At 42.7% G+C, this 26,986-nt stretch overlaps 1 protein-coding gene across 1 annotated transcript in view; it reads right to left on the minus strand.

Moving 5' to 3' along the window:
- The window catches only part of LOC134860813 (dystrophin-like), a 157,881-nt gene that overhangs the window by 130,094 nt on the left and 801 nt on the right, over positions 1-26,986 (minus strand).

A 26,986-nucleotide genomic window follows, 5' to 3' on the forward strand; every position in this document is an offset into this window, starting at 1 on the left:
CAAAAATGTAGAGGGAGTGATGATGAACACCTGATAGCACCGCCGTTTTGAAGACACATAGAAGCTTCAGACTTTCACCAGTGGGGTATTTACTGACTAATTTTATGCCGTAGAACAAAATGTAAAAGTCTCTTCAGCTTGTGTAAACCACAGACCTTATTTCAGGCTTCTGACCTATAAAACAAGGTTTCAAAAAACCGTTGAGGGAATTGCTAACTCATTTATGGGTTTTAGAACTCATTCCTGCACCCTATAAGTGGAAGAATGGGAGGAAAATGTGATGGAGATGGCGGACAGGAGTTGAAGATGCTAGTAAAAAAGCTAAATAGTGATACAGAGATAATCAGGATGTAAGCAAGGATGTGTTCAGACTGCATCGAGTTCAAGGCATAAAGAAAAGGCGTGATCAGGTGCATCTTTAAGCCTTTAAAACACACACAGAGCAGTCCTCCCATCAATGCAATAGATCCACTCCTAAACCTAAATCTTTTCCCTCCCCAAGGCTCAGAATTCCTCTCTATAAAGGAATGCACACACATGCTAACACACACCAACAACAGCACGTACAAACTAACTGAAATTACGATAAACCTCGACCGCCATTGTCGATGGAGCAGTCAACAGGAAGTCAATACACAGTCCCATTGAATTAGGAGAGCTCGGTGTAACCAAATCGCTCCACAGAATCACAATGTCATTTTTTTTTGCTACCACTAACTGAAAGTGAGCAGATCTCGTCAAGAAAGTCACAGACAATACATGCGGGTAATCTCTGGATGGCATCTGTTTGCAATGAGGTTTTCGTTCCAAGCTGCTGAATCACGACAAGCCCCGGCCCCGGCTCAATCTACTACACGGGGAATGAAATAAGGAAGGAGCAACCGTGGGTGGGTGTAATCTCCACACTACATCTGCTTTCTATTGAACGGCGGGTGGAGGGCATCATATTTACAGTGTATTTACTGTAAAATCGCTGTTGACATCCACACCGTGTGAGAGATACTGCAGGAAAGCACAAAAAGTCTCTCGCAAACACACGCAGCTTCAAAGTGTTTCTCCTTTGAAAACTTAAAGGAACAAGATAAGGTTGAATTCAGATGGAAATGTAGCCACTACTTTGAAAAACTCAAAGCGCTAAGTAGTTCAGGTTGTAGGATGCTCCAAAACAATCCAAAACAGCATGAGAAAGACAAAGTCAAAGCCTAAAGCACGGGGTCCGAAAGACGATGTTATATAACAACAACAACCAATCACATGACAGGCTGAGATAATGACTGGAATAATAACTATACAAAGACTGTCTCATATAGGAGATATTTCTTTGTATTTTGCCTTTTTATTTATTTATTTAACATGAATAATAATAATGATGATGAATTGTATTTTGACCAGGATCCCAGAGATATTGAGGGAGGGAATTCCAGAGCCTGGGAGCTGCCACAGAAAAGGCTGTGTCTCTGAAGCGGCAGAGTTTGGACTTTGGGGTGGATAGAGGTGGACCAGGGGGTCCGTGTGGGTTGATAGGGGTCGGGAGACGGTCAGTTACACAGGACCAGTATTTTTTTGTTGTGTGTTGATGATCTGGAGTGTGTGAGGAGTCTGGCGGCTGCAGCTCCTATAAAATTGAACAGTTTCGGCTGCTACTTGTTTTCCCTTTGCTTCCACTAAATGTTTAATGTGAAGCATAAACACAGATGCATAGGCGAAAGGATTACATCTCAAATGATTCTGAGAGGACTTTAGATTCCTGCCCCGTCGACTCTGAACTGAAAATAAATGAAACTTGCCGGTGAGCAGTTATTAATCACACAGTAATCTTGAAGGGAAAGCAGCACCGACGTCCCTCTTTATGAAGGTGAATTATCCACATAAAACCCTCTAAATGAAACATGGATATTCAAAGGGCTTTCTTGTATGACATATTTCCCTTTGTAGTCATGCTAACCATACCTACTATGGTGATAATGAGATTTCCTCATTAAAGTCTGAGTGATAAATAGCGGGAGAGTTTTCACCAATCTTAAAAGAACTTTTCTGCAGATGACTATTTCAAGCGGCGACGGAAGATGCCTATCAGCTCTGTGGGGTGTGTGTGTGTGTGTGTGTGTGTGTGTGTGTGTGTGTGTGTGTGTGTGTGTGTCTGGTGTGTGTGTGTGTGTCTGGTGTGTGTGTGTCAGAGAAAGTAAGGAAGTAAGTCATCATTCCCGTGGTCTCCAGGGGATTTGAAGCAATTTGGGAAGCCTGTGACAGCGCAGATCTAACTTTTATATCCATCCCTCCTTTTGTTCTACTCTTTTCATCCGACTGTTCTATACCAGCTCTCTCTTCAGCAGACACGCTTTGATAACTTTTGCTTTTAAAGCACTTTGTTGAACACAGTGTTCATGACACAGACTCTCCCCTCTTCATCTCCCATTCACCCTGACACTCCTTCTCTTGGTCCCCTATTTTTATCTCCGTCCGTCCCTCTGAGTCCGTCATCTCTACCCCTCACTCCGCCACACACAACACACACACACACACACACACACACACACACACACACACACACACACATTGGCCACGGGGCTAAAAGCAACATCTTTGATAGGAAAAGCAAGGTGAATGGTGCTGATTGATGCACATGGGGCGACTTCTGCGCGACATACAATAACACACACACTTAAATGGACATACACATTCCCACAGGTGCATTAAAACAGAAACTGTCACTCACACACACACACACACACACACACACACACACGCCTTTTTTTTTTTTTTTAAGATATTTTTGGGGGGCTTTTTGCCATTAATCGGATAGGAAAGTGGGAGAGAAAGTCAGGGTGGGATCCGGAAAGGACCATGGGTCAGGAATCGAACCGGTGCGGTGCAGGTCGCCGGCATACGGTGCAGGTGCCCCAGCCAGTTACGCCACGGCCGGGGCCACACATGCCATTATTAACCACAGAGTGCTCTCATACTCATGGCAAGAGCAGAGAGAGTTTATGGTCACACGAGAAACAGAAACGTGTAAAAGCTCTTCCTACTTTCCTTTTACTGCACCTTGCATGCATTCCAGTGAAATTGTACAGCATGTGCAATATTCCAAAGAATGCATTCAATGTCAGCATCAAATTAAAGGTTCAGGGAAAGAGAAATGTAACATGGCATTTCAGAGCTGCTCTGAGGAGCCTTGGCTTTGATGTTCAAGAAAAGCCTCTTTAAAAAATAACCACAAACAACTCTCCTTCTCTCCATGGTATTTGTTCCACACTGGGCATGACAGTGGAAAGTATATTTATAAGGGAACTGAAGTCTGCACATTAGAGGCCAGACACTGCTCCACCTTTGATTGGCTTTGCATACATTTGAAATTCCTCCCACCTTTTGTGGGGTTTTTTCAATAATCAGACCATTTATCAAGCATCTCATGCATGGATTTGTTAATATTTGTACTGGGCAATTTACCATGACTCTAATCAAACCCGAGTTGATGTGTAAACAAGCTGTTGGACTGCAATTTCAGCCATTTCAGACTCTGTGTTTGTTTTGTAAAAAGACAGGAGGAAAATATGTGACAGCATCTCTACCATGTTTTGTTTTAATAAAGACAACTACAAGGATCACAGTGACAGACGCTAAGTCAATCCCTCCACACTAGACAGCTTGAAGAAACAAGGTGAGGAGAGGGAAAATTCTTATTAGACTACAAAAAAAATATATGAGGCAACACTTTGCAAGCGGTGAGCTGGCGGCTAGCACTTCCACTGGGATCAGCGGCAAGCCTTCCGCTCCTCTGGTAAAGAAGGAGGGTGGTATGGAAACTATTTTATCCTCCACACTGCCGTACAAGCCAGGAATTCCTGGTGAGCAACAATGACTGGCTGACAAAGCACTGAGGCACAAGTGCAAGATGGACATAATGAAAACCATACATATATCTATGTAGCAACGGTGAGAGGTTTTGCAAAACATGAACTGAATCGAATATTTACAAATATGCAAAAAAGTACATCTGATCCAACACTGGGAAACAATTCCAGTGGTTAAGGATAAGTAGCTCCTCATATTCCTTCTAAATGTCTTCTCTAAGGGTAAATGTGCAACAACTAACCGATGCTTCATGCAACCGGCCAATGGTGTTGCACACATCACAATCAATTTGAACTTTGAACGAGGCCTAACGCCAACGATAGAGTTAAAACCTAGCTGACAGTGTGTAGGAATTATAGCTTTTGCCTGCTCGCAACCCTGGGCATTTTATTTCTTTTTGTGTCTTTAATTGATTGGGCCTGTCTGTAGTAACCTTCCTACCTTCTGAGGAATTAGTCTGCAGCGAGTATTTCACTGAGACATCTCTCCTCTGTTTAGAGGCCCGGACTCTATTCGCACTGACCTTGATGAGAGGTAAACATAAGACGGCAGGATTGTTAAAACATATACACAAACAGCAGTGGGTTTATTTTTTTATATGAGGTTGAATTTATGCTCCTTGTCAACTGAGTTTGCACTGTGATCACTTTTAAACCCTTTTTTCTGTGACTACACCGCAGCCTTATAGACTAAACATTATGAAGTTGTATGCTGTGAAATCGATTAAGATCCCAGCAGAGAGCAGCGCGGTGCAAAAGCAGTTTTTGATTTAGGCATACTTTCCTCCTTTGTTTTCCTCCTTGCATCAAGTCAATAATAAATGAATCAGCGAAGCCATCTAATTGTTGAATAGCACAACGAAAAGCCCTGTAATCACCATTGGTGTTAATGGCAGCATTTTATATAAGAGAAAATGTCAAAACTAAATTAACCGTTAAGTGTTTCCAATGCAGTTAATGGCAGAGGATGAGTGCAGATTGATCATTGCTGTGTTATTTCTGCAGCTTTGTCTGTGTTTTTCTATTAACCTTTAGCACTGGTAGATGCCGTGTTGCAGCCCTTATATCAATCGTCATAAAGCAGTCAAACTGGAATGCGCTGGTGTAAGAGACATACTGAAGAATAACCACATCATTGTCTTTTGTTTAGAAATCATGCAAATAAATCACTACAACTCCTAATTCAAATCTTGTCATTGAACCCTGTCTTACAGCGCAAATATCATCTGTTGCAACATGATCGTAAATATGGTAATACACCACAGTTATGCTAAAAATAAGAGATATAAAATGTCATATCGACACATGCTTTTATTCATTTCTACTCAGTAATGCATAGCTGTGTGTAAGAACGCAAGGAAAATGTCAAATTGCTTGAACTTCTAAAACATGAACAGAACTACCGCACTCCAATTTCAGAGTTAGCGTAGATGGTAGATGATAAATATATCAATTGCAGCTACGTCTAACTAACCTGTTCAACACAGCTCCATAAACAGGACAATAATCCTTTTCGTTTTTTGTCCATGGTTGTAGTTATGTTGAATGCAGCCCAATACACAACAACGTGTTTATGGTCACTTGATGAAGCAGACTGTTAGCTAGCGGGAAGCTGACATAGCAACATCATAGCATCAGGTAGCAGACAGACAGGGAAAAGCATTGCAGACAGTTAAGAAGTAAGAATGTGGATGCTCTCATTGTATTGGGCTCTACTCCTTTTGGAAGGAGTCATCTGCAGCAGGTTATAAATCTCAAAGCTGATCGAGCAGCTGAATTATTGGTTATTTTTCCACGTCGCCCTATCCCCATAAGGCTTTATTTTTCCACATCACGCCCTACTCTGCTAATAATCCATCTCTTACCCTCTTGCCACCCCCTTCTGTTCGACACACACGCACACACACACACACACACACACACACACACACACACACAGAGTGGGGGGTTTGGAGTCGGGGCGGGGGTTGGTTCAGTGAGTGTGTGATGTCACATAAACAGTCTCACAGGATGAGGGGACAGGTGATTTATTGAGGGTCTCAGTGCCGACACAATAAGCTAGCTGTCAATACAATCACGGCTTGTGCCAACACACACACACACACACACACACACACACACACACACACACACACACACACACACACACACACACACACACACACACACAGCTAAGCTATTCATGTCTCTATCTCTTTTTTCATCGCTCTTTTCCGCCGGCAGACTAACACACAGACTTCCATTTATCTGCTTTTCATTGCTCTATTCAGCCAATGGTCAGACAGTCCAGCAGTGATAAACACACGCAGGAATCCAAGCTCTCACTTCATATTTCTCTCTGATCTTTGCTCTCTCGCCCCCCCTTTTTACCTTTAGAGACCTGCCCTTACTTCTTGGGAATTTTAACTACTCTAATGTGTCTATTGAGTCTTCTGTGGGGCATGATTTCAGTTTGTATGGATTATTTTTAGCTTAATTATTGCAATTTTTGTCAAATCAATTGTGAAGTCTTAAGTATACCTACTATTTGTCATGATACTCCATGAGTTTCATTAGCATTTGCTTTAAGCTATAAAAGAAGAAACCTCTGTTCCCTCGCCCTCCTCTGTCTCTCCCACTTTTAAACACACACAGTCTTAAACATAGCTCTCTCAGTCACGGCAGGTTCCCCCGGGACGTGACAGGGGCATATTAGGCGGTGAGAGGTAGACCGCCAAGGGTGACAGAGCAAGAATCATGCTCTGCAGTTTAACGGATGGTCGGATGGCGACATCTTGCTTTTAACTGCCCTCCGATCTTACCTTCCCCGCCAACCCATTCCATGTTACCGTAAGCTACTCTAACCCGCCAAAGCAAGCGTGACGAGTGGGCCCTGTCACCCAACAGCAACAGCAGACCAGACTAATCCATCCACACCTAGAAACAGGGGATAGTGCAGTACAGAGGGAGAGGAAGAAACAGAGGAACAAACTAGAAGAGGTAAGGGGAAGGTATAAAAGGATGCAACAGTGGGACAGAGAGAGGGAAAACACGAGAGGGAGATTATGTCCGTCCTTGTCCAAAGAGGATAATGAGGTGAGCTGACCCAGTGTCGCAAATCCCAGTGTGCACCTGGTGCCTGGGAAGCATGGTAAAGGATAAACACAACCTGACACACACTGGTAGACTATACTGGAGGATGCTCCATTACTGGGTGTTGGAGTCGTGCTTTCACTTGGAGGAATATGAACATACAAAGCTAATAATACTTGGATTTGTCAATAAATAACACATTCATTGAAGTGAATGTTACAGTAGCTGGGTCATATTTGCTCCTCCAGGTTGGGATTCCAATCAAAATCCCCTTTGTGATTTGAATTTGAAGTGGTTGCTGTGGGGATAAGGTCAGTATGTTAAACTGCTGACCTCACTGACTGGATCAACAGTGACTCATGGAATAAAATCACTCTGAAGCATCTGATTACTACGCAGACTTCTGGATGTTTTTTTATCATTCCATGCTCACTGTCATTTTTGAAAACGGTCAAACAGACCTACTCGTTTCTGGTTGAGTTCTCAAAAATACGCCAACAAACACAGGTATACACACTCACAGTAAGTGCTTGAACACAAACACACAGAGGTCAGCGAGGGTGAAATGGAAGTGCAGCCTTTATAATAGCTGCTTCTATGCAGCGGTGTAAAAACAGAGGGAAAATGCCACATTTATTTAATGGGATAAGTGCAGGATAACTACCAGTTGACTCAAATGGTTGCCCTATAGTGCATGTTCCTCACACACAAACAAGAGTATACACATAAATGCATTTCACTGGACAGGATTCAACACATGCAACATCCTTCAGCAGAAAACACACAAACATCTTTCTCTGTCACACACACAGCTCATGTTCAGCTCTGGATGTCATCGTGAAGTACTTCGGTGTCCTATTATACCAGACAAATCACATTTCAGGATTCAAACACACATACACTCAGTAGTGGGGTTCTGTGTCCCTCCCTTTTCTCACTAGACCCTTGATCCATCGTCCAACATCCCTCCTGCATGTTATCATAGGGGCGTGAGAGAGATCTTACATCCCTCTGCCATGCACACTGATAAGCCTCACCTAAAATGACCAGGCTCAGCTGGCTGCGTAGTGTCGCCAAACCCTCCAGAGATGTGTGTGTACACTGACAGACCTTGGAGGGGGGGCTAACTACAGACAGGAAGTGTGTGTTGTTTGTTTACTAGTCACGTTTGGCTCACGGCCACACGGCTACCATTGGAGTCTCAGCTGCCAGGCACACGAGTCGGGGTGGACCGATTAGATGGCAACCTGGGAAAAATCACTAGGCTATTGCTGTGATACCACTGTGGGGACTTTGCTGTAAATATATTTGTCTCCTGCTGAGAAGAAACACCTAAGACCAGTAAAAAAAATAGGATATAAAAAAGATCAAAACTGCCAAGGCATTTCTACAGACCAGATAGGTTGTCAAGCCTACCTTTTTTCACCAAAACACTACCCTGTGCACGTCCGAAAGTAAGAGTTCCTAATAGATGTTGAGTCTATAGTTTAAACAGAGCTACATATTTTCTCACTCACTCACTGCCAGAATTGTCCTCTTACTCCAGTCTCATGGAGTCCCATTTCAACAACTCTTGGATACTTACAGGAAGTCATTGGACTTAATTGTTACACATTATTTGCAGTTTTATATTACCCAAGTCTTATATTATAGCCTTTATTTTAAGTTCCCCCTCCGGTCAAAAATGTGCTTTGCTTCTCGTTCCCTCGCTACCAGCCTCTCCGTGCAGAGTGATGTATGTGCAGTCTGTTGTAACATTCGCCTGCTGCAGGGGAACTTTCTCTGTGCTCACCTTAAATCTCACTGTTACACATGGGCCTACCTGCAGGATTTATGACATCACAACTAGCCTGGAGCCAATCCGGCTGCAGTATGTTACTAACTGTGTGATGGTGAGAATTGAGCTCACATACACGTAATATCGACGAAACAGTGAAATAACAGACTCTGTTACCAATTGTAGTAATTAAGATGAACACTGTTGACATTATGAGAATATTCTAAAGATTTTTTATTGAAGTAGTACTTGTGTTTACAATATTTTCATTTCATTTTATATGTATATTTCTATTAGAACATGTCTAAACGTGTGAGTTTATACACAAAAGGGATAATGAGGTAGCAATTTGCATGATGAATAATAAAACATTTGTTACTATTGCAGCTCTTTTGATTCATAGGTATTATTGATTTGTTTCGTATGTGTTTCCCTTGTGACTAGATGGTATGTTTATCCCCTAGTAACACCACCGTGTCTTTGTGGGTTCCCTTTACAGTCAGTTTTTGCATAATGGTTTATAGTTACCTGATTGTACTTCAAATGATTTCTGTCTCACACTGTGTGGCATCAATATACCTTAATGGGCTTACAGTGTAGACGCTCATCAGTGCTTTTACTGCCTTTAGAGCCTTTTCAATCACTTAAAAATATAGGGCTATTATGCTTTAGTTATATTAAACCAGTTCATGTGATCAAGCATCCTTTGTGTTAGTTTTCCCCCATGGGATCACCCCTGTTTGTACCTCTCATAAATGTTTAATTGGCTGTCATTCCAAGTGGGAGAAAACATTTTCTGCGCAATAATGGAACTGCCCTGTAATTATTTCAGGATATTGAAACTTGTGGAGTTTATTAAATCCAGCTCTCATTACCTCATGCAGAGGGTAAACACAACAAGAGACTTAAAATAGGGAGTAGTGTTGGCCAGACACACTGGGTGTCCTCTCTTTAATTAACGACACTTTATCAGAATGACATCACACGTGTTGCCTATAAGCATGCATGTCTTGTTATAGCATCATCAGATGACTTGCAATAATCCCTCAGAAACACGCAAGTGCATGTTAATGCTGAGGAATGTCATATCTCCTGCAGAACAGCGACCTGCCTGCCTTCTGTCACACAGAGTTTATTCCAGAACAACATGAGGATAATAAACAGCAAAATTCATCAAACTCGCTTCGGGACTAATCCCCCAAATTCCCGTTTCCTGTCCGTGCAGCTGCTCTCGTGACAGGCACGTCAGCTGGACTTGTTTGACTAAAAATAATTTGCACGTCAGATGAAACGATGTCCAAGTGTGAGGTGCGCAAGAATTATCCAGTCTGCTTTCCAGGGTCTTACCTGAAAACGTGCCATTCTAACCGCTTGACATCTCAGCCGCCTTTAATCCCGCTGAGCCGAGCCGAGCCGAGCAGGGCTGAGCCCTCCGCAGCTCGGAGCGGTTGAACAGGTGAAAGCCTGGAAGTGTTCTCCAAATTCCCCAAACTGTGCGTAAACGCGCTGCTGCTTATCCAGGTGAACGCGCGGGCACTACTGATTAAGGTGTGTGTGTGAAACGCGTAGGGAAGGGGGTACACTCAGGTGTGTGTGAGCGGTTTCTTCGGTGCTGTCAATCACAAATACTCCCGGTGTTTCTCCCGGTGCCGCGCACACAGCGGCCGAGACTCCTCCTCTGCTCCGGCAGCGCTCTCACCGTCTGCCGTGGTCCGGTGTACAACACGCAAAGTCTCTCTATCTCTCCCCCTCAATCTCCCCCTCCCTCTATGAGAGTGTGTCTGAGCTGTTAGAGTAGCTGTGGCAGTGGTCAGACGAAAGGAGAGGAAGTAGGAAAGGTAAAGTCCTGCACTAATGCAACCTTGTCTGACATTCCCATACAACTGTATTGTGAATAATGTTTGGAGGTACGTTGAAAACCCTTGGTTAGGTTTTAGTTTAGGAAGAAACAATGGCTAAGTTTAGGAAACAAAATCTGTTTTTGTTGTTGTTTCAAATGAAAAGTACTCATAAGTAAAAAATAATATCTTACTAAACAACTAGGTTTCAGATTTCCTTATTGTCCATTACATTTACATACAATTGTAATGTGTCCCTGGGTGCCAAGTAGAACGACACTCTCCATACACAGTACAACACACAGTTCACACACAAACAAAATGTTGCATATTAAAGGCATGAAGTGTCATAACAAATAGTGCTAAGTGACATTAGTGTGTAGTCCATTAAAATATCCCAACAGAGGACGACACTACAGTACATACACATTGTGATGGTTGTGGTAATGCTGTTGGTCGCAGTATGTCCTCAGCAGCCACCTTGAGGATTGGAAATGGGGCTTAAGGTTGACATGATATGTGTGAGAGTGTGTGGGGAGGCTTATTTACACAGGCTGTTATTGAGAATGGTCACAGGTGATGGAATAAATGATTTCTTATAATTGAATTATGGCGGTATAATATTATGGTAAATGGACTGCATTTATTAAGCACTTATATTCAATCAGCACTCACACACATTCACACAGAGACAGAGGCTGCCATACAAGCTAGGCTTATGTGCACACACACACCGTTGGCCATTGGGAGGAATTTTGGAGTCAATATCAAAGTAAAATATAATGCAGCTTTCTGCCAAAACATGAGAGGACCCTTTTACTAATGGGAGTAATACGATTGTTTCTCCCTATAGAAGACAGGAAGCAGCCCGCTTCTCCTACAGGAAGAAACCACTATCATTTTCACCTACATGAACGCTTCATCAATCAGCCTTATGGGCTTTTTTGGACAGGATTTGATATCAATATTACTTCAGCCCATCAGCTTGACTGATGATGCATTAGTTTTAATGAAAAATAATACTTATTTCCAGTTTCCTTTTATCCAATTTTGTTAGTAAAAAGCTTATCTGGTTGTTAGCCGGCTTTGAAGGATGGGGCTCAATTCTCAGCATTTCTAAAATACAGATGAGAGATATTTAGAAAATAATCCCACAGCCTTAACAATCAGTTTCTTTACAATCATCCTTTGAGAGTGGGTGATGAACATGAAGGTCTCGTTTTCATTTCACAGCCTTTATTTGATTGGAACAAATTGCAGCTGGTCAAACACAAGCTGCTATTTCCTTTGCTTGATTCCTGATTTATGCGCTTACTGTTGTTTATTGACTTGTAACCACATCGGACTGCCTCTGTGAGAAGCCCTGCAGCTCTCAGTGCTCCGCATCATTCATCAAACCCAACACCTGTAAGCCTGGAAGATCCTACCAAACGGAATTAGATTTTGGAATATCCAAATGAGATAAAACTTAAATGAGGGACAATTATCGAGCGTGAGGATCTGCACCGGGGTGACTTGATCTCCGCTCTAGCTCTGCTAAGTGTATTTTTCTTCTCATGAATAGAATATCAGCTCATTTCCTGGGTCATCTGCTGCTGGGGTAATTGGCGAAATGGCTGAGAGCATACTGAACACATCCAACATAGAGGGAAGCACAGTCTGTGTGACGCTTTAAGGCTTTTAAAAAGGTCTCAAATACTCAAACAGAAAAAAAAACAGACATTAAAAATAAGGAATAATTGTTGTAAATACAATCCGAACCCATCAATGTGTAATTTAAAGTTGGTCACAGTGTACTATTCAGCCTCCTACATGGACTGAGTTACTGCTGATGCTATTCCAACATTTTCTACAGTTTGTTACTGATGAGCAGTCACAATGTATTAGTCACAGCAAACTACAATTCATCAAAAATATCTCAGCACGAAAAGACATGGTTGTTTGATTTGTTTTTTGACAGTAAATCAATTTCAAAAAGGTATAAAATAAACATTGTGCATTAAAATGTAAAATAATAAAAAGACCAGACCTTTGTTTTGTTGAGTTTTGCACTTGCACTGTTTGCCTTTATCAGGGTTGTGTCTAAAGCAGGGAAATGAGGGAGTGTGCCCTCAAACCAAAATGCAGATTTTCTGCGTAAAATGTTAAAGTGAGGCCAGAAAACAATATTTCTGTTCGTCAAGAACGGTATAATTACTCCAACAATATGACAACTGTGTCGAATAGAGCGTCAGACGGCAGACATTGCTTTGTTTTTACCAAACTCCACTGTTGCTGTTTGTATACGGGCGTCATGTTCTCGCGAGAACGATATGTACGAGATCAGCGCCCTCATGCTACACTCTTCTAGAAAAACCCTGAGATGTTTAAACTTTAATGGATGTGTTCTTTATGTACGTCTCCTCAAAGAGACTGGTAATAGCTCCAATTGGACATATATCCCACTCCACACCTCAGGCGTTAAGCTCGTGCTTGTTTTTGTTAACCGAGGGGAGGATTGATACTAAGCAGAATTCATTTATCAAAACGCTAGTATTTCTTACATGTTCTGAGTATTACTGGGCTTTGGGGGGTTAAGCAGTGAAAAAGCTGCTCTACAGTGAAATGCTTGTGCTGCCAAGTGTGTAGTTAATCATTGCTTTAAATTGCACTGCTAGACTCTTTATAATTAAAACTGTAGCGAAGTCTCATTTACTTTTTTTCTCAGCTGGCAGTATTGACAAGAGGAAATAAAAAAGGGACCATTAGGAACCAATTAAAGGAAAAGAACACTGCTTTATTAGATTTCTTCGCTTTTAATTTAGAATCATATCGCAGTCAAACAAGGAGACTTTTCCATGACTTCTTTGAAAACAATGCTTCCCTTTTTTATTCATATTGCAGTTTCTATAAATCTGATAATGCAGGTCAAAACATTACAGTTTCATTGAACTAGACTAGTTGGATGTGCCTTAATTAGATTCATTCTCGAACGTTTTCTACCTGTTGCACATCATCAACATTTAACACTTGATGAATGCATACATTTGCATTGCACCTATTGAAACCTCTTAATGTGAAAGCACTATTAATGCGTATCCTCCCTGGAGCAGGAGGAGCGGCCATTATTCACACCTCGTAATGAAGGCCAGGATGCTGAGGCACGGTTTGAAAATAAAGCGATCCTTCATATAAAACTAGTTCTGTCAAGTGCAGCCTTATCTATTCTACATTAAATGTTAGTGACAGGATAATGCAGTGACTGCGCAGCGTCCCCGGTGAGCCAGACATCATGAGAAACACCGGAGCCAAAGTTAGGAGGACCTGTGATAAGCACACCGGTTGTTTACAGCAGTGGCAACGACAGGGAAGGTTACGTCTACTCTCGTTCACACCTGGGAGACGCCCAGTATAACCACAGTTAGGTTCCACAGGCCTCTGAGCTGAGAGCTGGGGGATTTCTCAAGGTTACTGAAGACAGAGTGCTTCTCTTCACTGTTACTGCCCAGAGGTTTCCAAATCACAGGAACTGAAGTCAGCCCAGGAACGGGCTGACTTCTAATAATAAATAATATATCCTACAGCTGTGCAGGTGTATTTTTACTTTTGATATTTCAATTCATCTTACTTTGAAGCTGTTGAGTCGTTTTAGCCATTTCGGGGAGCAAAACGAGCTGAAAACCTAAAGAAATGATGTAAAGATATTTTTTAGGGATATATGAAATGAAGGATTTTTTCTGACAGACGTTGAGTATGTATTTCCTGTTCTTATGCAACCAACTGACCCTTTATTAGATCTGTAGTGGCAATTAGAGAGACCTGTAAGAAATGTAGAAGCAAACCAAGACTCTCCTGACTCTTTTGTAACCGGAAGCATTCAGCATTTCAGCCTTAACTACTTCCTAATGAAATGGAAAAAGACACAAAGAGGCAAAGAAAGTAGAGTTTAATAAACCCCACAGGGACACAACAGTGCAAAACTGGTGGCGTAAGTTCTTAAAAAGTGGAAGTGAGATTTCAGTGCCAGATTAGGAAATGGAGAGGACAGTGAGTACAGCTCTCCAGGGGGGCAATTATGAGTGCAGGACGACAGGGAACTACTGCACGGGAGTTTTAATGTGAAGATACGTCCTTGATGGAAACTAACCTCATCCATAACTGCACTTAATTCATCCAGATTTTACATAACAGGGTTTTCTGTGGCCTTAAATCCTTAATATGTTGGAAGTATTTCTCAAGCACAATCCCTCTAGGAGGACTGAGGTCACGTTTGTTTTATTCCACCACACAAAAAGTGTCCTCCACATAACATCCCTTGAATAAAATGAATCACAAATCAAAGTCCGGGGATAATTGTGACTTGGGTTTCTGAAAAGAAATATCACTTTAAACCAGAGCTGGACCCAAGAACAGGAAGAGTCAGAATTCATTCACTTCTGCAGCCAACCAAACTAAAACAGACTCAAGCAGGAGTGCAAATGGCCAACCCCCGTCCTGCCAGTTTCTTCTGCACATTTCAGTCAGTAAATCCACGATGAAGACACATATTTTCCATGACGGTGACTTCTACTAGACCACCTGTGTTTGAAAAGTCTATTTCTTGCTTGATTGACTTGTTGCTGAATATTCTACGCCGTGCATCAACAGCGTTTAGAGTTCTTCCCGCTGAAGTGCTACTCTAAAAATAAAGCTGGCAGGTCTGCACTGGAGAGAGACACGAGAGCAGTCAGCGTCAGGAATTCAGAGGAGGCTAATTATAAAAGGAATAAGAATACCGAACGTGTTTGGAGGCGATCAAGACAGCGAGCTGGACTTTCGACATATAACTACAGGAGAAGACTATATCGTAATAAGGGTAGATTTGAGCATGAAATCACTGATTGCTTCATTACACCACGTGTGCATGGCCCTCATTCATATTCTCAGTGTTTCCCGTAGATCCACGGTGAAGCATTGCGCTGTGTGATGGGAAGTGAAGGAAACACGTTTATACGTCCTCCAGGAGACAGGTCAGGCCCCGAAGTGGGGAGGATTAGCAATAACCGGAGGGCAGCTGGACTGATCTCCGGTGCTGCCTGCAGCCTGTGTTCCAGCTGTGATCTGGGGACTGGAGAGCGTCTGGTTTTTCATCTGCTCTGCCCACCATGATGCTGAACAGCCTGAAGAGAAGCACTGAGCCCCAAATTGCTCCAAGTACGCTTTGGAGAGGAGATTCCTATGTTCCTGTGTTTATATCGAGAGGTTTCCAATGCCAAATTCTGATTACCATGTCTTGAGGTACTCTACTTGAGTGTAGTACTTACTCCTCTACTATATTTATTTCACACCATTAGTTACTTTTGCAGGTTCATATGGTTAATAGAACAATCAAACCGGCTCCTCTGTATTCACGTGTAGTATTCTACTATTGCTCGCTGCTTGCCTGACGTGTATTTCCCTTACTTTACTCTCATTATCCCTCAAAAGGACCTGGGAATATCATAATTCAATTGTGGGACTGCTTGCCAACTTCCTGCCTGCCAATATCGTAAGAGCAAAACAGAATCCTACAACACAGAGCTTTATCCCCAGCAGCTGACGTGACACACACAACCTCACACTGGCGCGTCTACAGCTAGCAAACATATGCCTGATTTTACGGCGATCACAAGCACTATTTAGCCATTAGTCAGCCAGCGCAGGAAGTAGAAGGGATCCCACTTGCTCATTGGCTGGGGAGCTTCTTAAAGTGGTTTTGATTGGATAGACAATGACCTCTGTGTGTGTGTGTGTGTGTGTGTGTGTGTGTGTGTGTGTGTGTGTGTGTGTGTGTGTGTGTGTGTGTGTTTGTGTTGACAAGGGTGACAGATAGAAAAACAGCCGGACCAGCTGGCCGAAAATCACCGCAATCTGCTGCCTCTTTCAGCGGGCACAAGAACAACCACACACACACACACACACACACACACACACACACACACACACACACACACACACACACACACACACACACACACACACACACACACACACACACACACACACACACACACACACACACACACACACACACACACACACACACACACACACACACACACACACACACACACACACACATCCTTAAATTAATGAATGAAGTTATTTGGAATGCTCTGGATTTCCTTATAACACAGATTTACAGTAAAAAGACTGATGTGTGTAATTTGGCTCAGACAGCAGCTACACACACTTCCCTTCCCTCCTCGGTGAAACCAATAGTGTGTGTCCTCTCTCTTTTTTTCCCCCTCTCTCTGAAGAGAAGCCAAACCATTTGCGGGTCATTAAAATTATTTATTACAATTCTCAATATTCTCTTAATTAAAATTCACTTATCGCAGTTGGGGACTTGAGAGCGGGGCCATTAAGGAGACTGCTCTCTGGAGTGTACGTATAGGAATGTGACTAAGTGTGTGTGTGTTAATACAATCACCTGTGAGTGGGTATGCGTCGGCATCCGTGTGTGCATGCATTCTAAACCCGGGCTCTTAATCACTAGCCTTGATTAAGCCATACTGTGAGGCAAACCCATTTTAGGAAATGTTAAAGGGAGCCATCGGGCGGGCTCTTTAATCAGCAGACATGGAGACTGATCTAATCACCCACAATTCCAGTTAGTGAGTAAACAGTTTTCTTCAAACAAACTAGGATATTTACCTTGGAATTAAAAAACATTCAAATGCTGCAGGTGTTTACCGCTCACTCCCTGCTTCCTTACTGTTGCATGTCAAGCTTTGCACCCTGGCTCACAGTGAGAAGACCTCAGCTTAAAGTGTCCCTCACACAATCTCCCCCACCCTGCTTGAAACCAGTCCATTGAACTCCTTTGTTTATTACCGTAAAATAGTGACATCACTATTGAACCCTCCTGCTTCTAATGGCTAACGCTCCACAACATTGTGGGCTAAGGGGCGGGACAACTCTAAGCAGTTGGCTAATCACAACAGCTAACCAATCAGAGCAGACTGGGCTCTGGTTTCAGACAGAGGGTGAAAAGAGAAAAATAAAGAGCTTTCTGAACATTTAAGCATGTCACAGCACGGTTTCCACATTCCTCAACTTCAGTGGCTAAATGCTAAAGAACTGATCATTAAAAGTGTTGATAGATGAGAGGATGAATCTCCATCCCTCACTGACACACTTGACTGTCCCTCTATTCATCAGCATTATTGTTTCCGTAGACACTGATGCTGCGTCACGAGCTCTGCTGCTCAGCTTTAAATTCTCTATAAACAAAAACTGCAGGGATAGAAAAAGATGCTGCGGGCGAGCGTTCAGCTGCAATTCCTCTCATAAAAGCCCTGAACCTGATTTGTTAGATACAACGGCTCAGCAGAGGGGCAGATATGGAATCTGATGCCATTCTCTCTATCTCTCACACACACACACACACACACACACACACACGGGTTGCAGAGTGTGTGTGTGCCGCTGTAGCCATGTGTCAGCTCCAGCTGCCTTCAGGCTCACAGGGAGCTTTTGAGGAAGTGCCTGGGTTGCCAAGGACCTCAGCGCCTACTGTATTGTATCCCGGGCTACAGTTGCTATGGCATCTGTATTGTTGCGCTGCCAGTAGCGATAAATGTATGCATGTTTCCCGCGGAGAGCAATCCCGCAGAGGGCGGAGTCATTAGCTAAACGAGCAAAACGACAGCGCACACAATCACAAGTGTGTGCAGATACACACACACTCACAAGTGCACACTGGTATGTTGTAATTACCGCCTCTTTACTCCTGGCAGCTTGATAAACAGTTTTGTCTCTTTTATGCTCCTGCGTTTTTCTTTAATGTGTGTGTGTGGGGAGTTCATGTGTGTGTGTATGTGCAGGCTGTGGTTAGAGGCCTCAATAATCTACTCTGCTGATGTTTCATTAAACTAACAAGCCGGGGGAGTTCAGATCACTGTCAAATGTCCCCCAGCTGATCACACGTATAAACTCACGTCCTGTTTGAGTCATCAGTCGCCCCGAGTCGCACAACCTGTGAGCTAACTCAAGCCTTACGTTTGTTTACAAGTTACTTGAGTGGAATCATCTTACGGGTGTTTTGTTTGCTTATTAAAAGCATTTTCACTCCAGAAATGTCAGCCCAGCTTCCTCTCGTGAGCAAGCAATTAACCTGCGTGAAAGCCTCGAGTCAAACCCAACTTCATTCCTCAGCATTTCATTTCTCAGCGATCATTTGAAACCTGACTCGTGTGTATCAATGTGATAATTGGAATATTTTTTTATTAGAAGAAACACTCCTCGGGCCATCTTCTTCTGTGATTTAATTAGTTTAATTAGCGCGCTCATATACCAAGCCGCTCCTAATCATTTTGCTTCTTTTTTCAAATCAGCATCATCTTATTTAGGAATAAACCTTCTTTAGTATTTATTTGTTCTTGTTTATCGAAGACAGAACACTGTGAGCATTTGAATCAAACCACTTGAAGGCCAATTAAATAGTTCAGCTCATCTCATATTGAAGATTGAAGATGATAATAAAGCTACAGAAATGTTAAAGGAGCAGTTTGTATTTTGTGGAAAGAATACATATCTTTCTTTGATACAGTTGGTAAAGAGGATTAAACCACACTTATAACCACCATAGATTACCAATGGCACAAATGCATAATGTGAAATAAGTCCTTCTAAGTCAAAGTCCACTTTATGGTCAAAGTTTCCACATGTGTTATACAGACAGAACATTTCAATACTGTTTCTGGCAGTCCCACAGTGCAAATATGAACAAGAACATAAAAAGATAAGAGCATAGAAAAACAAGGAAGGGGGGTTGAAAAGGGGTATACAGAAAAAAGTAATACATACGTTAGACAACATATGATAACAACTTAGTGATAGATATGGAGAATATAACCTGATTCTGAATTTCATTTGAGCTTTTTTCAGAATCTTAGCATCTTTTAGCCCTTAACTTGCCGTGGTTTGAGTTTTGCCAGCAAATTCATCACACCAGATGTCTGAGATGCAAATCCAGCAATACCTCCTCATTGGATCCCTTCATAAATTGCAGGCTGTTGATCACATGTTTCAAATTGATGAAGCAATCAAGAAACATGAAACACCTGGTTACAATAAATCTGTATCGGTATCATAATCATATTTCTTTGTCTCCTGCTCATGTTCACCTTTGTGCTCAAAAAACAACAACTCAGATTGCTTGAGTAGCTGTTGCACCGAGTCCAAAGCCCCTTGATGAATGTAATTGTAGATTAAAGCCGTGTTAACAAGTCAACTAACAGAGTACCAGGCCCTGAGGCTAAAAACTGACCAGCCAAGTGAGACTGGCTCATTAGGACCGACTTCAGATTGATCTGCTCTTCTGCCCGGGTCAAATTAAATCCAAACGGGCAAACTGAGCAAGACAACAACACTTGAGTTTGACGGTTCCAATTAAGTTCCCTCCAGAGATGTGGAAATGATCAATGATAGACATTTTTAACAAACTGTTGATGATTTTGAGTACTGCGGTCCGAATGGTGCTGAAAGCTGAGTGCTGTCTCTGGAAATCACCATTCCCCTGTTTGAACGTCCTGGGTTTGTTCCCCCATTTTAGCGTACTGCTCTGAGCGTCTAAATTAAAAGCCTGTTGGGTCTCATAAAGGGTTCCCTATGCCTGGGTATAAAGACGCAGAGGGATACTGCCCCAGCCCCGGTGTTTGATGCTCTGGGAGTCAGCCCGTGAGTTCAAACACCAACGATCTTTTTCCAGAGTCGCTGACTACACCCTTTAGTCTCGTAAAAGTGAATTAAATCAATTGACAGGAGACAACAGATGGTGAATGTCTCAATGGGAGGGGGTCGCTGCTCAGTTTACACAAAGCCATAAAAGTTGGATCACTCTCGCACAGCATTTCCTCAACTGTACTGCAACTTGAAGCAAAAGTCAGGGTCATAAATGGGTCTTGATTTTGGAAATGTGCCTAATGGCATCAGCCCGCACCATGTTTCAGTTACAATGCACATGTGCAGTAAATATCCTCCCTGCAATATTTAATTTTTATGGGTTTAGTTTATGGTTTAGGAGCAAAGGTGCTGTCACGGTCCATTAAAAAGCCATTATAAGGTTTCAGAGTTAAAGTGTCATCACCTGTTGGCTCACTTCCTAGATCTAGAGTCAGAGCAATACTGGAATTTTGGAGGCTGTTCATAACACACTAAAATGTGGGTGTAAGCACATATCATCCAATAATATCAATCTACTGGCACAATGATGAACAAATTAACTGTTTTGAGAACGCATTAAAACCAATTATTGTATCAATAAAAGAAGAAAACTCTGAGTTTATTCATCACAAACTTCAAGGCTTTGGATGGAACAACCACCAAATGGCAAATGAGAAAATCAAAGTCCTTTCTGTGATTTGAATCTTTATATCTAACATTTTGTGTCAGAAAAAGAACCCGGTAAAACAGATTGAGATATCACTGAATGAAGGAGATGAAGAACATTTATAAGCTGTTATCCGTTGAACTGGCTCCATGTTTCTCCTCTCAGCCTTATGTAAGTTGAGAGGGTCTGTGTCTGGTTGGGGGGGCGTGGAGGATGCAAGGGGCTAATTATAAACCAAGGCTAACGCACGACCAAACCGCTGCTCCAATGAGCTCAAGCCTGTACCGGGGAGGCGTTAGCATGCACACACACACACACACAGACACACACATGCAAAGAGCCTCGGAGTGATTAGACCCACCCTGGATGTGAACAGCAATTAACTGCAATCAGAGCCATGTCCCTCTCCTCACAGCCCTCCCACCGCCTCTCCCTGTGTCTCCCATCCCTCGCTCTTTCATCTGCACGTCAGCTGTTTCACTTGTTTTTGTCTCGATTATTCTTTAAGGGATCCCTTGATAGTTGGGATTATACTCGGTTTCTTTTCTTCAAGACACATTTAGACTGGTTGCTGCAGGAGAGAGGGATTCTAAGGCTTTTGAAGGTCTGTTTAATATGCGTCTAACAAAGTAAGGCCTGTTGTACGCTGTATTTATAAATTGTGAATAATCCAGGCAACCCTTCTTTACCACCCAACTTTGAGTGAACTGCAAACTTGTTCCATCATTGGTATGTAGCATGTTAGCTCCAGCCCCAGCAGGTGTCTCCTTTACAGACTTCAAAAGTGGTAACATAGGGGGAGGCAGAGTGGAGAAAATGCAAGTATTTGGCCAGTGGGAGACTTCTCACAGCGGTCTGCTGAGTCAGACTCCAACATAACCTGTTCAGAAACCCACAAAACACCTCACACACCCTCACTGACTCATTTATGAAATAAGGATTCTCAGACGCCCTCCTTCCTGCCACCTCCGGTGCAGTGTCTTACCATCAGAACAGTGTCTTTTCCCTATTTTTTTTCCCTGTTTTCTTTGGTTTCTCTGTATTTTTGTTGTTCAATCTGCCATCTTTTCTTGCTTCATACGATCCATTCAACCTTTTAACCTAAGTGGCCCCTTCTGCCCTCTGGCCATCTGTCTCCATTTCTCAGAATCTATCCCTTCACTTCATTTACCCTCATCTTTATTTTTCTAAAATACTCCCTTCAAGTCTAACTTTCCTTTACGTGACCTTGCAACATCATTTTATGGCAGCAAATATAAAAAGCACACTGCTGACAGCGGTGTGAGGAATATAAGAGAGTCGAGGAGCAGAGAGTGTTCGCTGTGTGTGTCAGCGGGAGCAAATAAGAGCGAATGAAACAATAAACTAGAAATGAAATAAGCCATGGAGACAGACAGCTATGGAAGAGCAGAGAATATAGAGTTGAGAGACCGGGGGAACAAACAAGAGGAGAGCAAATAGTTAGGATAGCAAAGGCCAGATACAAAAATTGAAAACACTGACATCGAATCAGCCGTGTGAGATACAGCAAGACTCCGTTTCTTCCATTATCAGTTTAAAGCAAAACTGTTCATCCACACATGAAAAATCCAAACTAATCCAAACCCAGGGAGGATCCTGAGCCTGATTCAGGTTCAGCACACACCTGATCCTTTACTTTACAGCGAACAAATCACAGTGTCAGACATGGGGTCCTCACATCAACCGTCTGCGAGCGCTGATGATAATAGAGGCTTGACACATCGATGAGGCATGATAATGTGCAGGCAGAACGACTTCTTGTGGTTGCCCTCAGCGCAGCATGACTCCAACTCCACAACTGTTGATCATAGCCGTCCTGCTGCGAGCTGTTGGCCGACTTCCCTGAGAGAGGGGTGCGTCCTGATTCTGAAAAGCCCACTTTTCCTGGCGTGAGTCCTCCTAACCCAGAAAGTTTTTGAATGCTCCGACGTGTGATTGAGCGGGGAGGGAGTTCCAGTGGGATCTTTGACTGCCAGACTCATTATAACCTCCACACACAACTCCTCCTCTGGCCTGTAGTGACCCAGAAACTCCATGTGGGTCAGATCAAACTCTGATCCCTCCACTCCATCCTGATTGAAAGACAGTGTGTGTTTCCATCGTTATTCAGTCATTTGTTTCACCACCCGTGTGTTTTCTTCCCTTAAGAAGAAAACAGCTGCCTTTCTTCTCCACCACCTTGTTTTTGTTTTCTCCTCCACCCGCTCTCTGTTTGTCCCTCTCTCATGCAGAGCCAGACTCAAATCTCCCAAGAACAGGCAGATCTGTTCCCACACATTCATCTTCATTGCCAGCATCTCACAGTCTCTCTGTGGACAGATTCAGAGCCACCGGCTGCCTCTGCTGCCATCTTCTGTCCATACATGTCATCACTTCATTAAGCAGAGAAACTCAGTCAGAGCTGGGAATATAAAGTGTATTTTCAACTGTACATTTGGGCCCTTCCTTCCTTATTGCTGATGTTCTCTTTGGCCTTGGAAACAAGACTTTATTAGCATTAATTTAGGTGGAAGGACGATTAGCTCAAAATGCTAACGAGTGTAGCTTCTGTTACAGCAAATAAACACACTTTTCCCCTTGAAAAATGTCCCAAAAATAACCGTTTTGCCTATTCCATCTGGTTTACACACTGTTTTAAAATGTTCAAACCTGCTTAAAATATTTTACTTTTGAGCTATAACTGGTCTGTGTTCACTGTTCTCTCAGCGTTTGCCCAACTTTTGGTAAGAGTCCTATTAAATCAAGCATTCTGCACACTTGAAATTCAATTTCCCAGAAGCCATTTCTCATTCAGGCTTGAAAAAATTAGCATTACTCATTTCCATCATTCCACTGGGCTGGATTCAACATGACAGGAACACGGTACAGCTGATCTCCGGTCAGCGCAGACACAGGTTGGTCAGAGAGGTGTTTTGTCTTTTGCTGTCTTTGTCCATGGTTGTAGGAAACAGGATGTTAAAATCATGATTCAATTATTATTATTAAGAATGCATCAACTTTTTTTTCTCCGAATAGAGTTCAGAATTTGTAAAAAAGTGGGGGGATTTAAGGGCGCCATGCTGCTGACAGATTTAAAAGGCTGCTCCTAAAGCAGGACTGGGGGACAGCATTATGAAGGAGGATGCCATACCCTTGTTAGTAAATTGACCAAAATACTTTGTGAAACTGCCACCCCATCCCCTAGTAACAGAGAGATTGAAGGGGCAGAGGGAGTGTGGAGGTGTTAGTCTGTCTGACTCACTGATCCTCTTTGACTGAAAAGCACGGCACTTGTGTGTGTTGGTATTGTGTCTTAAACAATAGCTTCAATCAATAATCTCATATTCATATTATCATATCATATTCATATAAAACAAGAACACTGATTGCAACACTTTTTTCTGCAGCATACTGTCCTGTCTGTCCTGAAGATGCTGAGAAAAAACCCACTAAGTGTATGTGTGCTATGTACTGATAAATCTATGGCGCTGTCCTTGGTGCTGAAGTTGCAGACAGATGTGAAATTGCAACCTTTTCACTGAGTCCCTCCCTTCCTGACGACAGGAGAGAAATCAAAGGGAGGGAAGAGGTGAAGAGCACAGAAGTGAAGTGAAATGAAATGAAGAGACGTGAAGAGGAGTGAGGAAAGAAAAGGAGAAGGAAGGAGACACCATCTTTAAAAACTACAGAAAAGGACATTTGGATTTCAGTTTGATCCATGTTTTCAATCGGAAATAAATATTCAGATTGATGTTATATCAAATCAAAAGAGGTTAAGTAAAGAGAAAAGATAGGATACAAGATAAAGGTACAAAACCTTTCTATCCTGACCATAGATCCTAATCACTAGCAACCCTACAGCCAGAGGTGTGTGTCCAGGCAAGGTATGAGTGGGGCGTAATGACAAGGAAGACATGACTACAGGTGCACACATGGCTGAACACACAAACACACACATGATAAAGGGTTGTCAGTGTTGATAAATTCTACAATTTTAAAACCAATCTAGGCTCCCACAGCATCACACCCTCACAGACACTAACATTAATGCACACACACACATCACACACACACACACACACACACTCCGACACACACAGCCTGGAGGAGGGATAAATCAAGTGTCACTGGCTGAAGCTTTTTGGTATGTAAGACCAAATTGCAAATCAGACCGAAATACGCAGAACACTGTCTATCCATGGGGAATAAAAATAACAATGTACACATTTTAAATCTGAGGAGTGAATCTTGTCTAAATCACAGCTGGTAGACAGGTGTAGAGGAGACAGAAGGTCGTGACCTCCTGCACACTCCGCATCTTTTAACGAATATCATGCTGACAGCGTGTGGGAATCTTTACAGGGACCAAAAATAAGGAGTAGGTAGAGTAACATGTTGTCTTTGAAAACGCCATTTTTTAAAATGTTATGGATAAAACAGTTCAAGGGATATGGAGTTAAAGCCCTGGTGAGTTATTATTCTGATCCTAGATTATAGTATTTGACCAATAATTACCCACTTATTTCCAGGAAATGATGAGAATTCATGCACCAGATAAATTAAGATGAATTGCTCAGTTTCATTCATACATTACACCGCACTCGACTACGGCATGTTGAATACCTGAGGTGTTGCCTATACAGACCAGAGATAGACAGCCATATTTAGCTGCTGACAGACAGACCATACAGTGAAGAGCACAGTGGGTGGTCCAATATGACACAGGGAGGGACATGAGGAGTGGTGGGGGGGGGGGGGGGGGCATAAGGAAGAGAAAATGTGAGAAATAAATCAGAGAAAGGTGATACAATGAGGGGCAAAGGAGTAAAAAGAACAGGGAGAGGGTGAGAAAGAACAGAAAGAGGAGTTTGGAAGAAGGTGACAGTACGAAAGAAGAAAGTGAGAGGTGGGGGGCCCAGTAACCCCCCAGACCAGGCTACCTGACACCGCACAACAACCTCCATCCGGCCAGCTGACCGCTATTTACAGCATGAGGTCACCCGGCAGTCGGCAGCTGTACCGTGGGGGGTGTCGATGAGACACACAGAGACATAGTGCGAGATAATGGGGAGGGGCTTTATTTACTAATTGACGCTTTTTTTAATCAGACAGGACACTCAAGAAGAGAGGGAATGAGTGAGAGAGCAGTTCCTGTCCCAGTCACACTGAGAGGTGCAGGAATAAGTCCGGACACCAAAAGCCACAGATTATTTTCTGATCCATTCATCGTTGCACTGCTCTATTTATAAAAAAGAACCATGACCCTACTGTCCATCTGTCTGTCTCTGTCAGTCTGTTTGTCTCTGTCAGTCTGTTTGTCTCTGTGTCTCACCACCCGGCAGACCATTCCAAACCATACAGTATTTACAAGCGCTATATCGGGAAATCAAACCTCTGTGGACTCTAACTCATCTCAGCACGCTGCGAGACATCCAGTGTCACGGCCACACAAACAACACTTTCACCCAGAACACATTTAGCTCTGGGTTGGGCAAGGTGGAGCTGACAGTAGGCAGGGAACTATTTAGTCCTGATTCTTTACAAAGCAGCAGCAACGAGAGGACTGGGCTAAACTAAAGGGATAGTTCTGAAGTCAAAAGGAAAGGAGAGGGGAAGAATTTCCCAATATGCTTCTTGAAACTTCACTCCTTTCTGGCATATTGTGCTCTTCACACACCAAATGTTCTGAAGCTGTAGTTCATTCAGATGAGATTTACTTTACAGTTTTGCCCAAATCGGTCAAATGATCCAACATTGTACTATAACAATCACTGCCAGACCCCTCAAAATGATATCCAACCCCTCTGTTGAGAACCAAAGCCTAACTTCTTATACTCCTGAGACAGGACAATTAATATCAGTCTTCTCTGGGGGGCGCACATTGAGGCCTGCCTCTCAAACACCATGCATGCAGTCTATGTCCACCCTAATGTACTGTATAAAGCATACCATGGGCTTTCGAGTGATGTAACACACATAGGGCTGTCACTTGCAAAACATTCAGAACTTTTGTTTCTCAAAATAAGAAAGCTACACCCAATGTCTTTCTGCAGGAAGGAAGAAAAGTGATCATATTAAACAAGCTATATGGTTTCTCTTCTTCATCATATTT

The sequence above is a fragment of the Eleginops maclovinus genome, chromosome 24 (genome assembly GCF_036324505.1).
Source record: "Eleginops maclovinus isolate JMC-PN-2008 ecotype Puerto Natales chromosome 24, JC_Emac_rtc_rv5, whole genome shotgun sequence".
Lineage (NCBI taxonomy): Eukaryota > Metazoa > Chordata > Actinopteri > Perciformes > Eleginopidae > Eleginops > Eleginops maclovinus.